Genomic DNA, 11,722 nt, shown 5'->3' on the forward strand with positions numbered 1-11,722 from the left:
ACATCATCACTGTCTTGTCTGAGTCTTTGTGTGAATATCTTCCTCTCTCTCTGTCTCTCGCTCGTCCTAACAATAGCATGTTGTTTAAACACACACACAGCAGTGTGTGTGTGTTTCCCAAGGCATCATGGGAAAAAAGCAGAGACAAAAAGTAGGGATGAGGGACAAGAGAGAGGAGAAAGAAACAAGAAAAGACGAGCTCACGGGGGGAAATGGCGGTCTGTGAAAATTCACACACACACACACACACAAACAACAGTGGCAAGATTTAATACGGCGTTGAGGGTATTGAGGGTGTGGAGGTGTGATTTGGGGGGAGTGGGAAACACCGCCGCCGCCGCCTCCGGTGAATTGGATCATCAACCACATCCCAAGACGCTCACACACACACACACACACAGCGAGTTATTAGGTGGAGCAGGTACAGCTGGGACTTGGATTTAAAGACAACACCACCTGTCCTGATGGTAGTCTGACAGAAAGACACAGATGCATGTACACAATATCGCTTCACATGCACACAATGATTCACTTCATATACACTCTTTTATCACAGATTAAAACACGCCACACATTCTTCTTCTTCTGCTGCTGCTGCTGCGATGACGGCACAGACGGCGGTTTGTTGTTTCCTGTTTTTATGTTCGATAAATTGATGATTGACGAATGTGACAGAAGAGAAGAGAACAGAGTGTGTGAGCTCTTGTTGTTGTTTGAGTCAGATGTTTCAGATCTGTACATTCAGTCTAGAAGAGAGGTCGAGGACGTGGTTAGCCTAGTTTAGCACAACATCTGGAAACAGCTAGTTTAGCTTTGTCAAGATTTACATAATCCAGACGAGACTACCAAGCATGAACGCTGTATCAGCAGTATAGTGAAGTTATGCTAATGTTAGATAGTAGTAACTGGTGTTTGGTCCATTGTCCTGAAGTGTTTTAGTCCTGGTTTGGTCCAATATTCATTTGGGTTCTAACCCTGGTTTGGTCCAATATTCTCTGATGTTTTAGCCCTGGTTTGGTCCAATGTTTTCTTGTGTTTTAGTCCTGGTTTGGTCCAATATTATCTGGTGTTTTAGTCCTGGTTTGGTCCAATATTATCTGGTGTTTTAGCCCTGGTTTGGTCCAATATTTTCTGGTGTTTTAGCCCTGGTTTGGTCCAATGTTTTCTAGCATTTTTAGTCCTGGTTTGGTCCAATGTTTTCTAGCATTTTTAGTCCTGGTTTGGTCCAATGTTTTCTAGCATTTTTAGTCCTGGTTTGGTCCAATGTTTTCTTGTGTTTCAGTCCTGGTTTGGTCCAATATTCTCTGATGTTTTATCCCTAGTTTGGTCCAATGTTTTCTGGTGTTTTAGTCCTGGTTTGGTCCAATATTATCTGGTGTTTTAGCCCTGGTTTGGTCCAATGTTTTTTGGTGTTTTAGCCCTGGTTTGGTCCAATGTTTTCTGGTGTTTTAGCCCTGGTTTGGTCCAATGTTTTTTGGTGTTTTAGCCCTGGTTTGGTCCAATGTTTTTTGGTGTTTTAGCCCTGGTTTGGTACTATGTTTTCTGGTGTTTTAGCCCTGGTTTGGTCCAATTTTTTCTAGCATTTTAGTCCTGATTTGGTCCAATATTCTCTGATGTTTTATCCCTAGTTTGGTCCAATGTTTTCTTGTGTTTTAGTCCTGGTTTGGTCCAATGTTTCTTGTGTTTTAGTTCTGGTGTGGTCCAATATTATCTGGTGTTTTAGCCCTGGTTTGGTCCAATGTTTTCTGGTGTTTTAGCCCTGGTTTGGTGCAATATTTTCTGGTGTTTTAGTCCTGGTTTGGTCCAGTATTCTCTGGTTTTCTAGCCCTGGTTTGGTCCAATATTCCTTTGTGTTCTAGCCCTGGATTGGTCCAATATTTTGTTGTGTTTAGTGTTTTGTTTGTTTGTGATTTAGTCCTGGTCTAGTCCAATATTCTCTGGTGTTTAGTCCTCATTTGGTCCAATGTTCTTTGTTGTTTTAGTCCTAGTTTGGTCCAATATTCTCTGGTGTTTAAGCCTTAGTTTGGTCCAATATTCATTTGTGTTCCAGCCCTTGTGTAGGCCAATATTATCTGGTGTTTTAACCCTGGTTTGGTTCAATATTCTCTGGAGTTTTTGCCATAGTTTGGTCCAGTATTCTCTGGTGTTTTTGTTCTGGTTTAGTCCAATATGCTCTGTTGTTTTAGTCCTGGTTGGGCTCAATATTTTCTCGTGTTTTAGTCCTGGTTGGGTTCAATATTCTCTGGAGTTTTTGCCATAGTTTGGTCCAGTATTCTCTGTTATTTTAGTCCCGGTTTGGTCCAATATTCTCTGCTGTTTTAGTCCTGGTTTATTATATATTATGGTTATTATCATAGTTATTATAGTAAACTTAGCTAGGCGTGCTAAAGTTATCAGAATGCGATATAGCAGACGAACACAGACGTTTAATTCTGGAGCTGAGAGCCACAGACAGGAAGTCAGGAAGTATTGAGACGAACTAACACACATAGATGGTTTGAGAGTCTTTTCATGGCGTTTATTGATTAAAATAAAATATTAAGTCTGTTTTTTAAACTAAAGTATGACTGTGCTGAATGTTGGATGATATATTTAGATATTTAGTGGAGGAAACAAGAAGGAGGACGTAAACAAAGAGACAAAGAGATAAACAGAGAAACAGTGACAGACTGTCGGAGAGTCGCTGAATTCCCCTGATCGCCGACACACCAACACACCAACACACACACACACACACTAACAAACACACACACACACACACACTAACACACACACACACACACACACACTAACAAACACACGCACACGCACACACATACACACACACACACACACTAACACACCAACACACTAACAAACACACACACAGAGAAGCAGTGATTTGAGGTTTAATATGAAGAACACATGAACCCAGGAGACGTGATGAGTCGAGGGGGATTTGATGCTGAAGTCTTTGTGTCTGTAAACTCAGAGAGGCTGTTGGGAAAATAGGAAGCCCAGAAAGATCACACTGACACTAAATACACACTAAATACACACACTATATACACACACTATATACACACAGTAAATACAGTAGAATCGACTAGATAGACCGGAGTAGAGAAGGATCAGACTGTACTCTGTGTATTTTGATTTCCCGCCAAAAGCAGTTGTTGATATCTGAACTCTGAAATGACGGACAGACGGATGCATTAACTCCAGCAGCATTCGTAGTCGTGTGACCTGATGATGTCACTGGAAGAAGTAATCACGTGTAGTAAAATGTACTTAAAGTACTTTAAGTATCAGGTAATGCAGTTGAAGTACTTAAAGTAAAAGTATTCACTTTGCAGTAAAATATACTTAGTAAAAGTACTTAAAGTAAAAGTGTCTTAATATTATCAGCTAATGTAGTTAAAGTACTTTAAGGTAAAGTATTCATTGTGCAATAAAATATACTTAAAGTACTTAAAGTAAAAGTATTCATTGTGCAGTAAAATATACTTACAGGAAAAGTATTATGCATTACTTAGTAAAAGTGCTTAAAGTAAAGGTGTGTAAATATTATCAGCTAATGTAGTTAATTTACTGAAAGTAAAAGTATATTTTACTGCCCAATGAATACTTTTACTTTAAGGAAAAGTATTCATTGGGCAGTAAAATATCCTATATCAGGACTTAAGTCCAGTACTTGAGTAAATGTACTCAGTTACAGTTTTGAATGAGACTAAAACTTAATGAACTTTTGTACTGAGACTGAATCTAAAGATGTCCGACAGACTAACAGGATCATCTTCTTCACCCTCAAACTAACCCTTCATCTTCATCTTCGTCTTCATCTGTGTGGACGTCGTCCTCCGGCGGAGCTGCTGCAGCATCAGCTGCTGGTTGCACTGGGCAGCTCCCAGTCTCAGCCCAACCTTTACTGGTGTAAACAGAGGCGTATGAAAACAATAAGAGAGAATCATATTGATCTGAGGAAAGATGTCAGCTGTGAGCGTGATGCTGACAGTGATGCTGCTCTGTTTGTTTCAGCTGAACAAAGCAGAGAGCAGCAGCATCAGCTGGCTCATTAGCATGGAAAACAAAAGCTCACACGCTGCACTCATCCTCTTTATTAACGTGCTGTTGTCTTGTTGTAATGACACCTAGACGCAAACAGGAGGATGCTTCCTCACACTGTGACAATGACAGACAGCCGCACACACACACACACACACACACAGGATTACACTGAAAGACGAGGCCGATAGCTGGTTTTACTCCGCCGGCGCCAATCGGTTCGACTCTTTGGTCCAGAGTGAGACCTCCGTACAACCTGACTGACTAACATAAGACCAAGTTTACTCTCAGTACAAGACGGCGTTCCTGTTGAGATGTACTGGAGAGTACAAGTACAAGTAGTAGTAGCAGAACATGGAATTTGTACAGTAGTTGAGTCAATGTACTTCAAGTAAAAGTATGTAAGTATTATCAGCTAATATACTTAAAGAACTTAAAGTAAAAGTATTCATTGAAAAAACTTTTTTTTCTGACATTTTTCTGACATTTTTTCAGACTTTTCTTTTTTTTGGAAATTTTATCAAATTTTTTTTAGAGACTTTTTGGACATTTTTTCAAACTTTTTTCTGACATTTTTGGACATTTTTTTCCGACATTTTTTCAAACATTTTTTTCTGACAATTTTTCCTACTTTTTTTTTTTTGTACTTTTTTTCAAACTTTTTTCAGACATTTTTGGACAGGTTTTGGACATCTTTTCAAACTTTTTTCTGACACTTTTGGACAGGTTTTGGACATTTTTTCAAACTTTTTTCAAACTTTTTTTTCTGACATTTTCTTTCTGACAATTTTTCGGAATTTGTTTTTTTTGGAAAAAAATTTCCAACATTTTTTCGAACTTTTTTCTGACATTTTTGGACATTTTTTCAAACTTTTTTCAGACATTTTTGGACACTTTTTGGATATTTTTTCAATTTTTTTTTCTGCCATTTTTGGACAGGTTTTGGACATTTTTTTCAAACTTTTTTTTCTGACATTTTCTTTCTGACAATTTTTGGAGTTTGTTTTTTTTTTTACTTTTTTTCGGATATTTTTCAAACTTTTTTCAGACATTTTTGGACACTTTTTGGACATTTTTTTCAAACTTTTTCAGACATTTTTGGACACTTTTTGGAAATTTTTTCAAACATTTTTTTCTGACATTTTTGGGCACTTTTTGGACATTTTTTCAAACGTTTTTTTCTGATAATTTTTCGGACTTTGGTTTTTTTTTTAACATTTTTTTCCGACATTTTTTCAAACTTTTTTGGACATTTTTTCAAACTTTTTTTAGACACTCTTGGACACTTTTTGGAAATTCTTTCAAACTTTTTTCAGACATTTTATGGACACTTTTTGGAAAAAAATTTCAAACTTTTTCAGACATTTTTGGACACTTTTTGGAAAAATTTTCAAACATTTTTTTCTGACATTTTTGGACACTGGAAATTTTTTCAAACGTTTTTTTCTGACAATTTTTCGGACTTTGGTTTTTTTTTGAACATTTTTTTCCGACATTTTTTCAAACTTTTTTTGCGACATTTTTGGACATTTTTTCAAACTTTTTTCTGACATTTTCTTTTTGAGAAATTTTTGGAGTTTTTTTTTCTTTACTTGTTTTCGGACATTTTTCAAACTTTTTTCAGACATTTTTGGGCACTTTTTGGAAAAAAATTTCAAACTTTTTCAGACATTTTTTCAAACATTTTTTTATGACAATTTTTTCTACTTTTTTTTTTGTACTTTTTTTCCTACATTTTTTCAAATTTTTTTCAGACATTTTTGGTCACTTTTTGGAAATTTTTTCAAACTTTTTTCTGACATTTTTGGACAGGTTTTGGACATCTTTTCAAACTTTTTTCTGACACTTTTGGACAGGTTTTGGACATTTTTTCAAACTTTTTTCAAACTTTTTTTTCTGACATTTTCTTTCTGACAATTTTTCGGAATTTGTTTTTTTGGAAAAAAAATTTCCGACATTTTTTCAAACTTTTTTCTGACATTTTTGGACATTTTTTCAAACTTTTTCTTCTGACATTTTCTTTCTGACAATTTTTGGAGTTTGTTTCTTTTTTTACTTTTTTTCGGACATTTTTTCAAACTTTTTTCGGACATTTTTGGACACTTTTTGAATTTTTTTTCAAACATTTTTTTCTGACAATTTTTCGGACTTTGTTTTTTTTTTACTTTTTTCGAACATTTTTTCAAACTTTTTCAGACATTTTTGGACACTTTTTGGAAATTCTTTCAAACTTTTTTCAGACATTTTTGGACACTTTTTGGACATTTTTTCAAACATTTTTTTCTGACATTTTTGGACACTTTTTGGAAATTCTTTCAAACATTTTTTTCTGACAATTTTTCGGAATTTGTTTTTTTTTACTCTGACATTTTTTTCAAACTTTTTTCAGACACTTTTGGACACTTTTTGGAAATTCTTTCAAACTTTTTTCAGACATTTTTGGACACTTTTTGGACATTTTTTCAAACATTTTTTCAAACTTTTTCAGACATTTTTGGACACTTTTTTCAGACATTTTTTCAAACTTTTTTCAGACATTTTGGCCACTTTTTGGAAATTTTTTCAAACATTTATTTCTGACATTTTCTTTTCTGACAATTTTTCGAACTTTTTTGCGACATTTTTGGACATTTTTTCAAACTTTTTTTCTGACATTTTCTTTTTGAGAAATATTTGGAGTTTTTTTTTCTTTACTTGTTTTCGGACATTTTTCAAACTTTTTTCAGACATTTTTGGGCACTTTTTGGAAAAAAATTTCAAACTTTTTCAGACATTTTTGGACACTTTTTGGACATTTTTTCAATTTTTTTTTCTGCCATTTTTGGACAGGTTTTGGACATTTTTTCAAACTTTTTCTTCTGACATTTTCTTTCTGACAATTTTTGGAGTTTGTTTCTTTTTTTACTTTTTTTCGGACATTTTTTCAAACTTTTTTCGGACATTTTTGGACACTTTTTGAATTTTTTTTCAAACATTTTTTTCTGACAATTCTTCTGACTTTGTTTTTTTTTTTACTTTTTTCGAACATTTTTTCAAACTTTTTCAGACATTTTTGGACACTTTTTGGAAATTCTTTCAAACTTTTTTCAGACATTTTTGGACACTTTTGGACATTTTTTCAAACATTTTTTTCTGACATTTTTGGACACTTTTTGGAAATTCTTTCAAACATTTTTTTCTGACAATTTTTCGGAATTTGTTTTTTTTTTACTCTGACATTTTTTCAAACTTTTTTCAGACACTTTTGGACACTTTTTGGAAATTCTTTCAAACTTTTTTCAGACATTTTTGGACACTTTTTGGACATTTTTTCAAACATTTTTTCAAACTTTTTTCAGACATTTTTGGACACTTTTTTCAGACATTTTTTCAAACTTTTTTCAGACATTTTGGCCACTTTTTGGAAATTTTTTCAAACATTTATTTCTGACATTTTCTTTTCTGACAATTTTTCGGAATTTGTGTTTTTTTGGACATTTTTTTCCAACATTTTTTCAAACTGTTTTCTGACATTTTTGGACACTTTTTGGACATTTTTTCAAACTTTTTTCTGACATTTTTGGACAAGTTTTGGACATTTTTTCAAATTTTTTTCTGACATTTTTGGATAGGTTTTGGACATTTTTTCAAACTTTTTTTTCTGACATTTTCTTTCTGACAATTTTTCGGACTTTGATTTTTTTTTACTTTTTTTCGGAAATTTTTTCAAACTTTTTTCAGACATTTTGGTCACTTTTTGGAAATTTTTTCAAACATTTTTTTTCTGACATTTTCTTTTCTGACAATTTTTCGGAATTTGTGTTTTTTCCGACATTTTTTCAAACTGTTTTCTGACATGTTTGGACACTTTTTGGACATTTTTTCAAACTTTTTTCTGACATTTTTGGACAGGTTTTGGACTTTTTTTTTAACTTTTTTTTCTGACATTTTCTTTCTGACAATTTTTGGAGTTTTTTTTTTTTTTTTACTTTTTTTCTGACATTTTTTTCAAACTTTTTTTCAGACATTTTTGGACACTTTTTGGAATTTTTTTCAAACATTTTTTTCTGACATTTTTTTTCTGACAATTTTTCGGAATTTGTTTTTTGGGGGAAAAAATTCTGACATTTTTTCGAACTTTTTTCTGACATTTCTGGACATTTTTTCAAACTTTTTTCAGACATTTTTGGACACTTTTTGGACATTTTTCAGACATTTTTGGACACTTTTTGGAAATTTTTTCAAACATTTTTTTCTGACATTTCTTTTCTGACAATTTTTCTGACTGTTTTTTTTTTGCTTTTTTTCTGACATTTTTTCAAACTTTTTTCAGACACTCTTGGACACTTTTTGGAAATTCTTTCAAACTTTTTTCAGACATTTTATGGACACTTTTTGGACATTTTTTCAATTTTTTTCTGACATTTTTGGACAGGTTTTGGACATTTTTTCAAACTTTTTTTTTCTGACATTTTCTTTCTGACAATTTTTGGAGTTTGTTTCTTTTTTTACTTTTTTTTCGGACATTTTTTCAAACTTTTTTCAGACATTTTTGGACACTTTTTGGAAATTCTTTCAAACTTTTTTCAGACATTTTATGGACACTTTTTGGACATTTTTTCAATTTTTTTCTGACATTTTTGGACAGGTTTTGGACATTTTTTTCAAACTTTTTTTTCTGACATTTTCTTTCTGACAATTTTTGGAGTTTGTTTCTTTTTTTTACTTTTTTTTCGGACATTTTTTCAAACTTTTTTCAGACATTTTTGGACACTTTTTGGAAATTCTTTCAAACTTTTTTCAGACATTTTTAGACACTTTTTGGACATTTTTTCAAACATTTTTTTCGGACATTTTTTTTTCGGACAATTTTCTGACTTTTTTTTTTTTTACTTTTTTCCCAATTTTTTTCAAACTTTTATCAGACATTTTGGTCACTTTTTGGAAATTTTTTCAAACATTTTTTTATGACATTTTCTTTTCTGACAATTTTTCGGAATTTGTGATTTTTCCGACATTTTTTCAAACTTTTCTGACATGTTTGGACACTTTTTGGACATTTTTTCAAACTTTTTTCTGACATTTTTGGACAGGTTTTGGACTTTTTTTTTAACTTTTTTTTTAACTTTTTTTTCTGACATTTTCTTTCTGACAATTTTTGGAGTTTGTTTTTTTTTTTTACTTTTTTTCTGACATTTTTTCAAACTTTTTTCAGACATTTTTTGGACACTTTTTGGAATTTTTTTCAAACATTTTTTTCTGACATTTTTTTTCTGACAATTTTTCGGAATTTGTTTTTTGGGGGAAAAAATTCTGACATTTTTTCGAACTTTTTTCTGACATTTCTGGACATTTTTTCAAACTTTTTTCAGACATTTTTGGACACTTTTTGGACATTTTTCAGACATTTTTGGACACTTTTTGGAAATTTTTTCAAACATTTTTTTCTGACATTTCTTTTCTGACAATTTTTCTGACTGTTTTTTTTTTTGCTTTTTTTCGGACATTTTTTCAAACTTTTTTCAGACACTCTTGGACACTTTTTGGAAATTCTTTCAAACTTTTTTTCAGACATTTTATGGACACTTTTTGGACATTTTTTCAAACATTTTTTTCGGACATTTTTTTTTTCGGACAATTTTCTGACTTTTTTTTTTTTTACTTTTTTCCCAATTTTTTTCAAACTTTTATCAGACATTTTGGTCACTTTTTGGAAATTTTTTCAAACATTTTTTTCTGACATTTTCTTTTCTGACAATTTTTCGGAATTTGTGATTTTTCCGACATTTTTTCAAACTTTTCTGACATGTTTGGACACTTTTTGGACATTTTTTCAAACTTTTTTCTGACATTTTTGGACAGGTTTTGGACTTTTTTTTTAACTTTTTTTTCTGACATTTTCTTTCTGACAATTTTTGGAGTTTGTTTTTTTTTTTACTTTTTTTCTGACATTTTTTCAAACTTTTTTCAGACATTTTTGGACACTTTTTGGAATTTTTTTCAAACATTTTTTTCTGACATTTTTTTTCTGTCAATTTTTCGGAATTTGTTTTTTGGGGGAAAAAATTCTTACATTTTTTCGAACTTTTTTCTGACATTTCTGGACATTTTTTCAAACTTTTTTCAGACATTTTTGGACACTTTTTGGACATTTTTCAGACATTTTTGGACACTTTGGAAATTTTTTCAAACATTTTTTTCTGACATTTCTTTTCTGACAATTTTTCTGACTGTTTTTTTTTTGCTTTTTTTCGGACATTTTTTCAAACTTTTTTCAGACACTCTTGGACACTTTTTGGAAATTCTTTCAAACTTTTTTCAGACATTTTATGGACACTTTTTGGACATTTTTTCAATTTTTTTCTGACATTTTTGGACAGGTTTTGGACATTTTTTCAAACTTTTTTTTCTGACATTTTCTTTCTGACAATTTTTGGAGTTTGTTTCTTTTTTTACTTTTTTTCGGACATTTTTTCAAACTTTTTTCAGACATTTTTGGACACTTTTTGGAAATTCTTTCAAACTTTTTTCAGACATTTTTAGACACTTTTTGGACATTTTTTCAAACATTTTTTTCGGACATTTTTTTTTCGGACAATTTTCTGACTTTTTTTTTTTTACTTTTTTCCCAATTTTTTTCAAACTTTTATCAGACATTTTTGGACATTTTTTCAGACATTTTTTGGACACTTTTTGGAAATTTGTTCAAACATTTTTTTCTGACAATTTTTCGGACTTTGTTTTTTTGGGAATTTTTTTTCCGACATTTTTTCAAACTTTTTTCCGACTTTTTTGGACATTTTTTCAAACTTTCTTTTCTGACATTTTTTTTTCTGACAATTTTTCGGACTTTGTTTTATTTTACTTTTTTTCAGACATTTTTGGACACTTTTTGGAAAAATTTTCAGACATTTTTTTTTGGACATTTTTCAGACATTTTTTTTTTTTACTTTTAAAAACTTTTTGTTCGGAAATATTTCTGGGTTTTTTCGGACATTTTTTTTAACTTTTTTTCGGATGTTTTTCGGACTATTTTTCAGATTTTTTTTCTAAATTAATGACTCAACTTCCCAGTAGGAACTCTTAAATATCCCTCATTTAAATAATGATGTCCTAAAAGTAGTAAAATGAACTAACAGCTGAATCCAGAGTTATTTACCTCGCCATAATGAACGGTCATCAGACTCACGGGACCACAGCGCCCTGCACGCTCATATGACAGCTTCCTGCTAGCTGTATGCGGCTGTAATAATGGATATTATTGGCTGTAATTCATCACTTTGATTATCTTCTAATACACCCATGGGCTGTATGCTGTCAACCTGTACCGCGGTGGATGTATTAACGTCTCCATTCCCAAACAACCGGCTATCGGCCAGTAACTAGTAGTGCTAGTAGCTAGTAGTGCCAGTACCTAGTAGTGCCAGTAGCTAGTAGTGCTAGTAGCATGACATCAGCAGGATTTAATGGAGTTGTAGGATATATACTGCCGGTGATGTTGTGTATTTCATGTGAAACTGAACTAAAAACTAAAATGCAAAAAGAAAGAATAAAAAAACTGTTGTTTCTGACAGTAAATGAGTGTTTTCCTCCCGTCATCTCTTCACAGAGACGCCTGCTGAGAGTGTGTGTGTGTGTGTGTGTGTGTGCGTGTGTGTGTGTAAATGTAAATGACATAGCACCTCCACGACGTAAAGAC

General features: G+C 32.1%; 1 long non-coding RNA gene across 1 annotated transcript in view; it reads right to left on the minus strand.

Moving 5' to 3' along the window:
- LOC119474621 overlaps positions 1 to 11,337 on the minus strand; it is an 18,935-nt gene extending 7,598 nt beyond the window's left edge. Inside the window, exon 1 of the long non-coding RNA XR_005203600.1 lies at positions 11,086 to 11,337. This is a non-coding gene — a long non-coding RNA (uncharacterized LOC119474621). The remainder of the gene's footprint in view (positions 1 to 11,085) is intronic.
- Positions 11,338 to 11,722: the final 385 nt, after the last annotated feature.

Source organism: Sebastes umbrosus, chromosome 16 (genome assembly GCF_015220745.1).
Source record: "Sebastes umbrosus isolate fSebUmb1 chromosome 16, fSebUmb1.pri, whole genome shotgun sequence".
Taxonomy (NCBI): domain Eukaryota; kingdom Metazoa; phylum Chordata; class Actinopteri; order Perciformes; family Sebastidae; genus Sebastes; species Sebastes umbrosus.